This window comes from Carcharodon carcharias, chromosome 27 (assembly GCF_017639515.1).
Source record: "Carcharodon carcharias isolate sCarCar2 chromosome 27, sCarCar2.pri, whole genome shotgun sequence".
Classification (NCBI taxonomy): Eukaryota; Metazoa; Chordata; class Chondrichthyes; order Lamniformes; family Lamnidae; genus Carcharodon; species Carcharodon carcharias.
In genome coordinates this window covers 19938995-19951106 of record NC_054493.1, presented here as the reverse complement: position 1 = coordinate 19951106, position 12112 = coordinate 19938995, and the positions used below count along the sequence as shown (strand labels likewise).

Genomic DNA, 12112 nt, shown 5'->3' with positions numbered 1-12112 from the left:
GGGATGCGGATGGGGTGGGGGTGAGGTTGGGGTTGGGGGTGAGGGGTTGGGTGTTGGGGGTGAGAGATGGGGGTGGGGTTGGGGCTGAGGGTGAAGTTGGGGGTGGGGGATGGGGGTGAGGTTGGGGTTGGGGGTGAGGTTGGAGTTGGGGGTGAGGGGTTGGGGGTGGGGTTGGGGCGGAGGGTGAGGTTGGGGGTGGGGGATGGGGGTGAGGTTGGGGTTGGGGGTGAGGTTGGGGTTGGGGGTGAGGGGTTGAGGCTGAGGGTGAGGTTGGGGGGTGGGGGTGAGTTTGGGGTTAGGGGAGGGGGTGAGGGGGTGAGGGTGGGGGTCGGGTTGAGGGTGGGGGATGGGGTTGAGGGGTTGGGGCGGGGGTGAGGTTGGGGTTGCGGGTGAGGATGAGGTTGAGGGGTGGGTTTGGGGGTGGGGGTTGGTGGTGGGTGGTGGGGGGTGGGGTTGGGGTGGGGTTGGTGGTGGGGTGGGGTTGAGGTTAGGGGTGGGGCTGAGGTTGGGGGTGGAGCTGAGGTTGGGGCTGGGGCTGAGGGTTGGGGGTGAGGTTGGGGCTGGGGGTGGGGGTGAGGGGTGGGGCTCAGATTGGGGGTGGGGGATGGTAGTTGGGGGTGGGGGTGAGGTTAGGGGTGGGGGTGAGGATGGGGGTGGGGGTGAGGGGTGGGGATGAGGTTGGGGGTGGGGAATGGGGGTGTGTTCGGGGCTGAGTGTGTGGTTGGGGGGTGAGGGTGGAGGGTGAGTTTGGGGTTGGGGTTGGGGTGAGGGTTTGGTGTTGGGTTTGGGGGTGGGGGGGTGAGGTTGAGGTTGGAGGTGAGGTGAGAGGGTGAGGGGTCGGGGTTGGGGTTGAGGGGTGGGGTTGGGGTTGAGGGGTGGGGCTGGGGCTGAGGGTGGGGGTGGGGGTGAGGGTGGGGCTGGGGGTGAGTGTGGGGCCGAGGTTGGGGGTGGGCTTGGGGGTGAGGGTGGGGGTGGGGCTGGGGGTGAGGGTGGGGCCGAGGTTGGGGTGGGGCTGGAGCTGCAGAAGCCCCGGGGCTGTTCTCGAGGGAGGGTTGCGGGAATGTCTGGTGGAGCTTTACCAACTGATCAGGGGTTTGACTCAGGCAGGCAAGGCAAAGCTGTTCCCATCAGCTGAGGGTACAAGAGCTAAAGGGGGCGCAGATTTAAGGCTTTGGACAAGGGATGCACGGGGGGGTGAAAACGTGAAAAACATTTTTTTTCTTCATCTATGCAGAGCCCAAAATGGCCGCCCTTCTTCCTCAACCAGCCGATCTCAAAATGGCGGCGAGACGCCGGTTGCCCGGGTAACCCGGCCCTGTCACCTGGGACGAAGCCCCGCCCCCTGACATCAGCTCCCAAGATGGCGGCCAGTGAGCCCTGTCCCCGCCACGCCCCTCCCCTCCCCTCCCCTCCCTGAGGCCTGTGCTCGCGGGGTAAACACGGCGCCCGGCTGTCCAGTCCTGCTGCGGTTTCCAGTCCCCCGCCCGTCTCCCCTCCCATTGTTGACCCGCGGTTTCCAGTCTCCACCCCACCTCACCTTAATCCTCGCGCTTCATCTTCACCCCCGGTTTCCAGTTCCCCCTCACCCTTTGTTCTCACTGACGGTTTCCAGGCCGCCTCCCGAACTATCCGCTCTTCCTCTGCCTGTCACCATCACTCACACTGAGCATGCTCGGGTATAACAGTCCCGCCTCCTGCGCCTGCGCACTGGGTCCCTATACATCTTGCTAGGGGAGTTTCTGCGGTGTGCAGCATTCTGGGTAAATAGGCCACCATTTACTGTTGTAGTCATTGAAAGAAAATTAAAGTCTCGGCACCTAAGTTGACATCAGGTCGGAACCGCAATACAGACTAAGCAACAAAAACAAAAAATGCTGGAAAAACTCAGCAGGTCTGACAGCATCTATGGAGAGAAAGACAGAGTTAATGTTTCAAGAACATAAGAACTAGGAGCAGGAGTATGCAATTCAGCCCCTCGAGCCTGCCCCGCCATTCAATACGATCATGGCTGATCTCATTTCGGCCTCAACTCCAATTTCCCGCCCTCTCCCCATAAACTTTCAACCCGTTACTAATTAAAAATCTGTCTATTTATTCAGCGTCCTGGCATCCACTGGCATTACTGACGTAATGAATTCCACAGCTTCACAACTCTTTGAGAAAAGTAATTCCTCCTCATCTCTGATTTAAATCTACCACCTCTTAGCCTAAAACTATGGCCTCTCGTTCTAGAATGCCCCACAAGGGGAAACATCTGCTCCACGTCTGCTTTGTCCAACCTCTTTAGCTTCTTATATACCTCGAGTTAATGACAGTTAACGTAACTCAAAACGTTAGCTCTGTCTTTCTCTCCACAGATGCTGTCAGACCTGAGTTTTTCCAGAATTTTTAGTTTTTGTTTCAGATTTCCAGCGTCCGCAGCATTTTGCCTTTATACAGAATAAGCACATAGGTGGAAACCTGAATGCCTGCTCCCTCCACTCTGTTGGGAAGTCTGTGCAATTCGCCCCCACCCCTTCCCCAATGTCAGGTTGGAAAAAGGTCAAAAGTGGTGATCCACAAGGATTAGTTGCTAGTACCACAGTTACTCGTAATTTATGTTAATGATTTGGACTTGAGAACAAGTACCTCAATGTCTAAATTTGCAGCTGATACCAAATCAAGTATATCTCACACTGAGGAAAGATGCAACATACTTCAAGACAACATTGGAAAACTTGCAGGGGCTTGGCACTTAAGTGACTAATAAACTTTAACAGATAATATGCGGTGATGTACTTTGGTAGGAAAGGTACTAACATCACCTGCACCATAGAGGGTATGAAAGTTATTGGGGTAGAATAGCAATAGAGCTGAGGTGAGAGTGACTGCTCTTGGCATCAAGACAGCATTTGATCAAGTGTGGCATCAAGTAACCCTAGCAGTTCTGGAGTCAATGGGAATGGGAATGGGAATGGGAATGGGAATGGGAATGGGAATGGGAAATGGCGGGGGGGGGGGGGGGGAGCTCTCTGCTGGTTGGAGTCATACCTAGCAGAAAGGAAGCTGGTTGTGGTTGTTGAAGTCAACCATCTCAGTTCCAGAACATCACTGCAAGAGTTCCTCAGGGTAGTGCCCTGGGCCCACCCATCTTCAACTGCTTCATCAATGACTGTCCTTCCATCATAAGGTCAGAAGTGGAGATGTTTGCTGATGATTGCACAATGTTCACCATTCATGACTTCTCATAGTGAAGCAGTCCATGTCCAAATGCAGCAAGACCTGGAGAATACCCAGGCTTGGGCTGACAAGTGGCAAGTAACGTTTATGTCACACAAATGCTAGGCAATGACCAATGACAAGAGAGAATCTAACCATCGCCCCTTGACATTCAATGATATTAACATTGCTGAATTCTCCACTATCAGCAACCTGGGTGCTACCATTGACCATAAAATTGAACCAGAATAGCTATATAAATACTGTGGCTACAAGAGCCACAGGTTAGGTAATTCAAATTGGTAAAGTCAGAGGCTAGAAATGAGTGAGTAACTCATCTCCTGACTCCCCAAAGCCTGTCCACCATCTACAAGGAACAAGTCAGGATTTTGATGGAATACTTTCCACTTGCCTGGATGAGTGCAGCTCCAACAACATTCATGAAGCTTGACATCATCCAGGACAAAGCAGCCTGCTTGATTGGCACCCCATCCACAAACATTCATTTCCTCCACCACCAACACACAGTGGCACCAGTGTGTACCATCTACAAGATGCACTGCAAAACTTCACCAAGGCTTCCTAGACAGCACCTTCCAAACCCACAATCACTACCACCTAGAAGGACAAGCGCAGCAGGTAGATGGGAGCACCACCACCTGGATGTTCCCCTCCAAGTCACTCACCATCCTGACTTGGAAATATATTGCCGTTCCTTCACTGTCACTGGGTTAAAGTCCTGGAATTCCCTTCCAAACAGCACTGTGGATGCACCTGCACCACATGCACTGCAGGAGTTCAAGAAGGCAGCTCACCACCACCTTCTCAAGGGCAACTAGGGATGGGCAATAAATGCTGCCCCAGCCAGCGAAGCCCATATCCTGTGAATGAATAAAAAAAACCTGCCAAGTTTTTGCCCATTCACTTAACCTGTCTACATCCCTCTGTAGACTCTGTGTCATCCTCACCACTTGCCTTCCCGCTTATCTTTGTGTCATCTGCAAACTTGGCGATACTACATTCACTTCCCTCTCCAAGTCTTTAATATATATTGTAAATAATTGTGGCCCCAAAACTGATTCCTTCGGTACTCCACTAGTTACAGGTTGCCATCCTGAAAATGACCCCCTGATCCCAACTCTGTTTTCTATCACAAAACAAAAACAGAAATGTTTCTTCTACTTAATTCTGTCGAAGGGTCATGAGGACTCAAAACGTCAACTCTTTTCTTCTCCGCTGATGCTGCCAGACCTGCTGAGTTTTTCCAGGTAATTCTGTTTTTGTTTTGGATTTCCAGCATCCACAGTTTTTTGTTTTTATCTCTGTTTTCTATCAGTTAGCCGATCCCCTATCCATGCTAATAAACTACCAACACCATGGGCTCTTATCTGATTAAGTAGCCTTATGTGCGGTACCTTATTGAACGCCTTTTGGAAATCCAAATGTATTACATCTACTGGTTCCCCTTAACCTATCCTGCTCGTTAGCTCCTCAAAGAATTGTAATAAATTTGTCAGGCATGATTTCCCCTTCATGAAGCCATGCTGACTCTGCTTGATTATATTATGCATTTCTAAATGCTCTGCTGTTACATGCTTTATAATAGGCTCTAACATCTTCCCAATGACAGATGTTTAGCTAACTGGTCTACAGTTACCTGTTTTTTGTCTTCCTCTCTTCTTGAATAAGGGCGTTTCATTGGCAGTTTTCCAATCCTCTGGGATTTTTCCTGAATCTAAGGATGCTTGGAAGATTGCTACCAGTGCATCTACTATCAATGTAGCTATTTCCTTCAATATCTTAGGGTGCAACCTATCACGTCCAGGGGTCTTATCAGCCTTTAGCCCCATTAGTTTCCCTAGTACTTCTCCTCTGGTGATAATTATTGTATTTATTTCCTCCCTCTCCCTTTTGCCCCTTGATTATTTAGTATTTTTGGAATGCTATTAGCGTCTTCTACCATGAAGACTGATTCAAAGTATTTATGCAACTCCTCTGCCATTTCCTGGTTCCCCATCATTATTTCCAATGCCTCATTCTCTAAGGGGCCTATGCTCACTTTGGCCTCTCTCTTCCTTTCCATATATAACTATATAATTATATAATAAAGCTCTTACTGTTATTTTTATATTACTTGCTAGTTTACCTTCAGTTTATTTTCTCCCTCTATTATTTTTTTGGTCACCTTTTGTTGGTTTTTAAAAATTTTCCAATCATCTGGCTTACAACTCTTTGCCACATTGTAAGTTTTTTCTTTCAATGTGATACTATCCTTAACTTCCTTGGTTAACCATGGTTGGCTTATCCCCTTCCTAGAATCCTTCTTCCTCACTGAGATATACCTTTGTTGTGAGTCATGAACTGTTTTCTTAAAAGTCTGCCATTGTTCATCAATTGTCTTTTCTGCTAAACTCCTTTTCCAGTCTACTCCAGCCAACTCTGCCCTCATTCCTTTGTAATTATCCTTATTTAAGTTTAGCACAGTTGTTTCCAACCCAGGTTTCTCACTCTCAAACTGAATGCTAAATTCCACCATGTCATCATCACTGTTTCCTAAGGGATCTTTTACTCTGAGATCATTTATTAAACCTGCCTCATTACCAGATCCAAAATAGCCTGATCCCTGGTTGAATCCACAACATATTGTTCGGGGAAACTGTCCTGAATACACTCTTGCTCATGCCTACCTCTGCCAATTTGTTTTTCCGAATCTACCTGGAGATTAAAGTCACCCATGATTAAGGTACTACCTTTTTTACATGCCCTCATTATCTCCTGATATATTCTCTATCCTACAGTATAGCTACTGCTAGGGACCTATAGACTCCTTTTGAAGTTCTGCTTTTTAATTTAGCTCCTAACTCTTCAAATTCTTTCAGCAGAACCTCCTTTCTTGTCCTATGAATGTTATTGGTATGAACGTGGATGATGACAACTGGATCCCTCCCCTCCCGCTCCAAGTTCCTCTCCAGCCGTGAGGAGATGTCCTTAACCCTGGCACTGGGTAGGCAACACAGCCTTCAAAGACTCATGCTCATGGCTGCAGAGAACAGCCTGAAATATACCGTCCCCTACCATTACTATGTTCCTATTTCCTCCCCCGATTTGAATGGTTCCCTGTACTTTGGTGCCATGGTCAGTTCACTCATCCTCCTTGCAATCCCCTCTCTCGTCCACACAGTTTGCAAGAACCTTGTAACTATTGGACAATTGCAGGGGCTGAGGATCCTTGAAGACTATCCCCTGGGTCCCCATACCCGCCTCACCTGCAGTCACAACATCCTGTCCCTGATCACAGACCAAATTTGAATAGTCTAACCTGAAGGCAACATCCTGGTAAATCTCCTCTGCACTTTCTCTAGTGCAATCACAGCCTTCCTATAACGTGGATTCCAGAAATGCACGCAATACTCTAGCTGTGGCCTAACCGGCATTTTATACTGTTCCAGCATAACCTCCTTGCTCTTATATTTTATGCCTCGGCTAATAAAGGCAAGTATCCCATATGCCTTCTTAACCATCTTATCTACCTGTCCCACTACCTTAAGGGACCAGTGAATATGCAGACCAAGGTCCCTCTGATCCTCAGTACTTCCCAGCGTCCTACCATTCATCGTGTATTCCTGTTCCTTATTTGTCCTGCCCAAGTGCATCACCTCACACTTATCCATATTAAATTCCATTTGCCACTGATCAGCCCATCTGACCAGCCTGTCTATATCCTCCTGTAATCTAAGGCTATCCTCCTATTTACCACCCCATCAATTTTCGTGTCATCTGCAAACTTACCGATCAACCCTCCTACATTCTAGTCTAAATCGCTTATATATACACCACAAACAGCAAGGGACCCAACACTGTTCCCTGTGGAACCCCACTGGACACAGGCATTCAGGCACAAAAACACCCCTCGACCATCAACCTCTGCTTCCTGCCACTCAGCCAATTCTGGATCGAATTTGCCAAATTGCCTTGGACCCCATTGGGTCTTACCTTTGCTATCAGTCTCCTATGCGGGACCTTATCAAAAGCCTTGCTGAAGTCCAAATGCATTGCCCTCATCTACACACCTGGTCACCTCTTCGAAAAATTCAATCAAATTGGTCAGACATGAACTCCCCTTAACAAAACCATGTTGACTGTCCTTGATTAGTCCTTGCCTCTCCAAGTGTAGATGAATTCTGTCCCTCAGAATTGCTTCCAATAGTTTCCTCACCACTGAGGTTAGACTGACTGGCCTGTAGTTCTCTGGTTTATCCTTTCCTCCCTTCTTGAATAACGGTACCACATTGGCTGTCCTCCAGTCCTCTGGCACCTCTCCTGTGGCCAGAGAGGTATTGAAAATTATTACCAGTGCCCCTGCTATCTCCTCCCTAGCCTCACGCAACAGCCTGGGATACATTTGATCCAGGCCTGGAGATTGATCTACTTTTAAGCCTACCAGACCACTTAGAACCTCCTCCCTTTCTATGCTAATTTCCTTCTGCCTGATTTCCATACCCACGTCACCCCTCTCACTTATGAACATCAACACAAAGTATTCATTTAGAACCCTACCTACGTCTTCGGGCTCCACACACAAATTACCACTATGGTCCTTAATGGGCCCTACTCTTTTCCTAGTTATCCTCTTACTCTTAATGTGCTTGTAAAATAACTTTGGATTTTCCTTTATCTTACCTGTCAATGTTTTTTCGTGCCCCTTTTTGCTCTCCTAATTTCCTTTTTAAATCCCACCTTACACATTCTATACTCCTCTAGGGCGTCCATTGTTTTGAGCCCTAAACCTCAGCCATAAACCTCCCTTTTTCTCTTTATCCAATCTTGCATATCCCTCGATATCTGGATTTGTTGGTCTCACCCTTTGTCTTTACTGGAATATGTTGGCCCTGTACTCTCCCCATTTCCGTTTGGAATGAGTCCCACTGCTCTGACGCAGGTTTACCTAAAGGTAGCTGCTCCCAGTCCATTCTGGCCAAATCATATCTGATCTTATTAAAATCGGCCTTCCCCCAATTTAGAACTCTGATTTCTGGTCCATACTTGTCCTTTTCCATAACAACCTTGAATCTAATGGAGTTATGATCACAATCTGCAAAATGCTCCCCCACTGATACCTCTGCCACTTGCCCGGCTTCGTTCCCTAAAATTAAGTCCAGGACCTCCCCCTCTCTTGTAGGACCTTCTATGTACTGGCTTAAAAAGCTCTCCTGGATGCATTTTAAGAATTCCGCTCCCTCCAAACCTATCACACTATGGCTAACCCAGTTAATGTTGGGGAAGTAGAAATCCCCCACTATTACTACCCTGTTACTTATATTTCTCTGAAATATGCCTATATATCTGCTCTCCTATTTCTCTCTGACTGTTTGGGGGCCTATAGTACACTTCCAGCAATGTGATTGCTCCTTTTTTGTTTTTCAGTTTTTCAGTTCTACCCATATGGCTTCATTTGAGGAATATCCTCCCTCCTTATTACTGTTATCGATTCCTTGATCAATATTGCAATACCCCCTCCTCTTTTACCTCCTTCCCTACGTTGCCTGAAGACCCTATCTCCTGGAACAAAAACAGAATTACCTGGAAAAACTCAGCAGGCCTGGCAGCATCGGCGGAGAAGAAAAGAGTTGACGTTTCGAGTCCTTATGACCCTTCAACAGAACTAAGGACTCGAAACGTCAACTCTTTTCTTCTCCGCCGATGCTGCCAGGCCTGCTGAGTTTTTCCAGGTAATTCTGCTTTTGTTTTGGATTTCCAGCGACGCAGTTTTTTGTTTCTCTCTCCTGGAATATTGAGCTACCAATCTTGCCCCTCTCTCAACCATGTCTCTGTGACAGCAATGACATCATACTTCCATGTGTTAATTTGTGCCCTCAACTCATCTGCCTTCTTCGTCAGACTCTTTGCATTAAAATAAATACCATCCAACCTTGCCAAGCACCCTTGAGCCTTAACTGGCCTATAATTTCTATGCCTTCCAGACTTACTTGCTCTCTCTTCTAATCTTGGCTGTGCATCTCCCCCTGCTGAACCTCCTCTTGGGATCCCATCCCCCTGCCAAGTTAGTTTAAACCCTCCCCAACAGCACTAGCAAACCTCCCCTCAAGGATGTTGGTCCCATTCCAGTTCAGGTGCAACCCGTCCACCTTGTACTGGTCCCACCGCCCCCAGAAACAGTCCCAATGTCCCAGAAATCTAAAGCCCTCCCTCCTGCACCATTTCTCCAGCCACACATTCATCTGGACTAATCTCGTATTTTTATACTCACTAGTGCGTGGCATGGAAGTAATCCAGATATTACTTCCTTTGAGGTCCTGTTTTTTTAATGTTTCCTAGCTCCATAAATTCTACTTGCAGGACCTCATCGCTCTTTCTACCTAAGTCTTGGTACCAATATGTACCACAATCTCTGTCTGTTTGCCCTCCCCCTTTAGAATGCCCTGCAGCCAGTGACATCCTTGACCCTGGCATCAGGCAGGCAACATACCATCCTGGAGTCACGTCAATGACCGCAAAAATGCCTGTCTATTCCCCTTACTGTCGAGTCTCTGACCACTATTGCTCTCCCCCTCTTTTTCCTCCCCCACCCCCCCCCATGTAGCATGACTCACAGTGCCATGAGCGTGGATACACTTCCCAGAGGAACCATCACTCTCACCGCTTTCCAACACAAAAACGATTCTTCAACGAGATGCACCCTGGGGATTTCCTGACTACCTGCCTGATACTTTCCTTCTAACTAATGGTCACCCATTCCCTCGCTGCACTTCCGTAAGCTGTGGGCTGACCGCATCTAAAAATGTGCTAAGAAACTCTCAGTCTCGCGGATGTGCCTCGGAACTCAAGTAGCTGCAGCTGGTGGCACTTCCTGCAGACATGGTTGGTCAGAGCAAAAGGAGCACCTAGGACTTCCCACATGTTGCAGGTGGTGCATAACACAGGACTGAACTACACTGCCATGCCTCTAGTTGAAAAAAATACCCCATACTTTAAGTTAAATACAGTAAAAGCTAAATTATTTATGCACTTTAAATAATCACTGGAACTCTTACCTTTCCTTAGCTTAATTTATTTTAAACTGGAGAAAAACTCTTACCCACTATTCACCAATCAGATCTCACCTTTGTGCTGACATTTTTTGAAGCTTCCCTGCAGTTACGCTGGTTCTGATCTCTCTGCTGCTCTCTCGCACTATCTTTTGACATCACTCTTGTTATTTTCAACAAGAACTGACTGCAGGACACTCTTCCCAGGCTCCTTCACCGCGATGCTGACTGCAGGACACTCTTCCCAGACTGCTTCACTGTGATGCTGACTGCAGGACACTCTTCCCAGACTGCTTCACCGCGATGCTGACTGCAGGACACTCTTCCCAGACTGCTTCACCGCAATGCTGACTGCAGGACACTCTTCCCAGACTGCTTCACCGCAATGCTGACTGCAGGACACTCTTCCCAGACTGCTTCACCGCGATGCTGACTGCAGGACGCTCTTCCCAGACTGCTTCACCGCGATGCTGACTGCAGGACACTCTTCCCAGACTGCTTCACCGTGATGCTGACTGCAGGACAATCTTCCCAGGGCAAATTCTTATTTGTCAGGGGGAGGTACATCGGCAGCAGCAGTCAGTGAAGAGGGCAAGGGTTATAACCAAGCAGACGGACTCACCAAGAAAGCTGCTCTAGAGGGGATTCCATGAGGTTCACCCAAAGCATAATTGTTGGCCCTGGTACGACAGACTCCAGTTATGTTGGATTTAAAAACTTGTCAGGACCCTGATGGTCAAAGACTCCATATGTCATGGGGAAAGACTTTCCCTCTTCTCTCACAGCAAGTAAGGACTCACACATCCAACATGATAAGGTTTTATATCACAAGGATGGGTCTAATATGACTTGGGTCACATCGCTATTCCTCAGAAAAAAAATTTAGTTTAAGCACCAAATTGGAGAAATGTTTCTGTTTCTAGAGTCCTTGATATGTTATCCGATTGCTATTGGAAAGGAAGGTGGTTGCAGCTGTTGGAGGTCAATCATCTCAGCTCCAAGACGTCACTGCAGGAGTTCCTCAGGGTGGTGTCCTGGGCACAGCCATCTTCAGCTGCTTCATCAATGACCTTCCTTCCATTATAAAGGTCAGAAGTGGGGATGTTCGCTGATGATTGCACAATGTTCAGTACCATTTGTGACTCCTCAGATACTGAAGCAGTCCATGTCCAAATGCAGCAAAACCAGGACAATATCCACGCTTGGGCTGACAAGTGGCAAGTATCATTCGCATCATGCAAGTATCAGGCAACGACCATCTCCAACAAGAGAGAATACAACCATCGCCCCTTGAGGATCAATGACATTACCATCACGGAATCCCCCACTATCAACATTCTGGATGTTACCATTGACCAGGGGCTGAACTAGACTAGCCATATAAATAGTGTGGCTATAAGAGCAGGTCAGAGGCTCGGAATCATGCGACAAGTAACTCACCTCCTGACTCCCCAAACCCTGTCCACCATCTACAAGGCACAAGTCAGGAGTGTGGTGGAATACTCCCCACTTGCCTGGACGAGTGCAGCTCCCACAACACTCAAGAAGCTCGACACCATCCAGGACAAAGCAGCCCACTTGATTGGCACCCCATCCAAAAACATTCACTCCCTCCCCCACTGAAGCACAATAGCAGCCAGTGTGCACCATCTACAAGATGCACTGCAGGAACTCTCAGACAGCACCTTCCTAACCCACTACCATCTAGAAAGACAAGGGCAGCAGATAGATGGGAACACCACCACCTAGAATTTCCCCTCTAAGTCACTCACCATCCTGACTTGGAAATATATCGGCCGTTCTTTCTTTATCACTGGGTCAAAATCTTGGAACTCCCTCCCTAACAGCACAATGGGTGTACCTACATC

General features: G+C 47.9%; 2 protein-coding genes across 5 annotated transcripts in view; both read right to left on the bottom strand.

Moving 5' to 3' along the window:
• Window positions 1-1661, bottom strand: part of LOC121270522 (gastrula zinc finger protein XlCGF8.2DB-like) — a 37994-nt gene extending 36333 nt beyond the window's left edge. For 3 of the 4 annotated variants that reach the window (XR_005941557.1, XR_005941558.1, XM_041175888.1), the window contains exon 1: window positions 1538-1661. The gene's annotated coding sequence lies outside the window, so the exon portion shown is untranslated. The remainder of the gene's footprint in view (window positions 1-1537) is intronic. The other variant, XM_041175889.1, reaches the window with a different exon arrangement.
• LOC121270538 (zinc finger protein 84-like) overlaps window positions 1-12112 on the bottom strand; it is a 31052-nt gene that overhangs the window by 13733 nt on the left and 5207 nt on the right. The gene's annotated exons all lie outside the window — the stretch shown is intronic.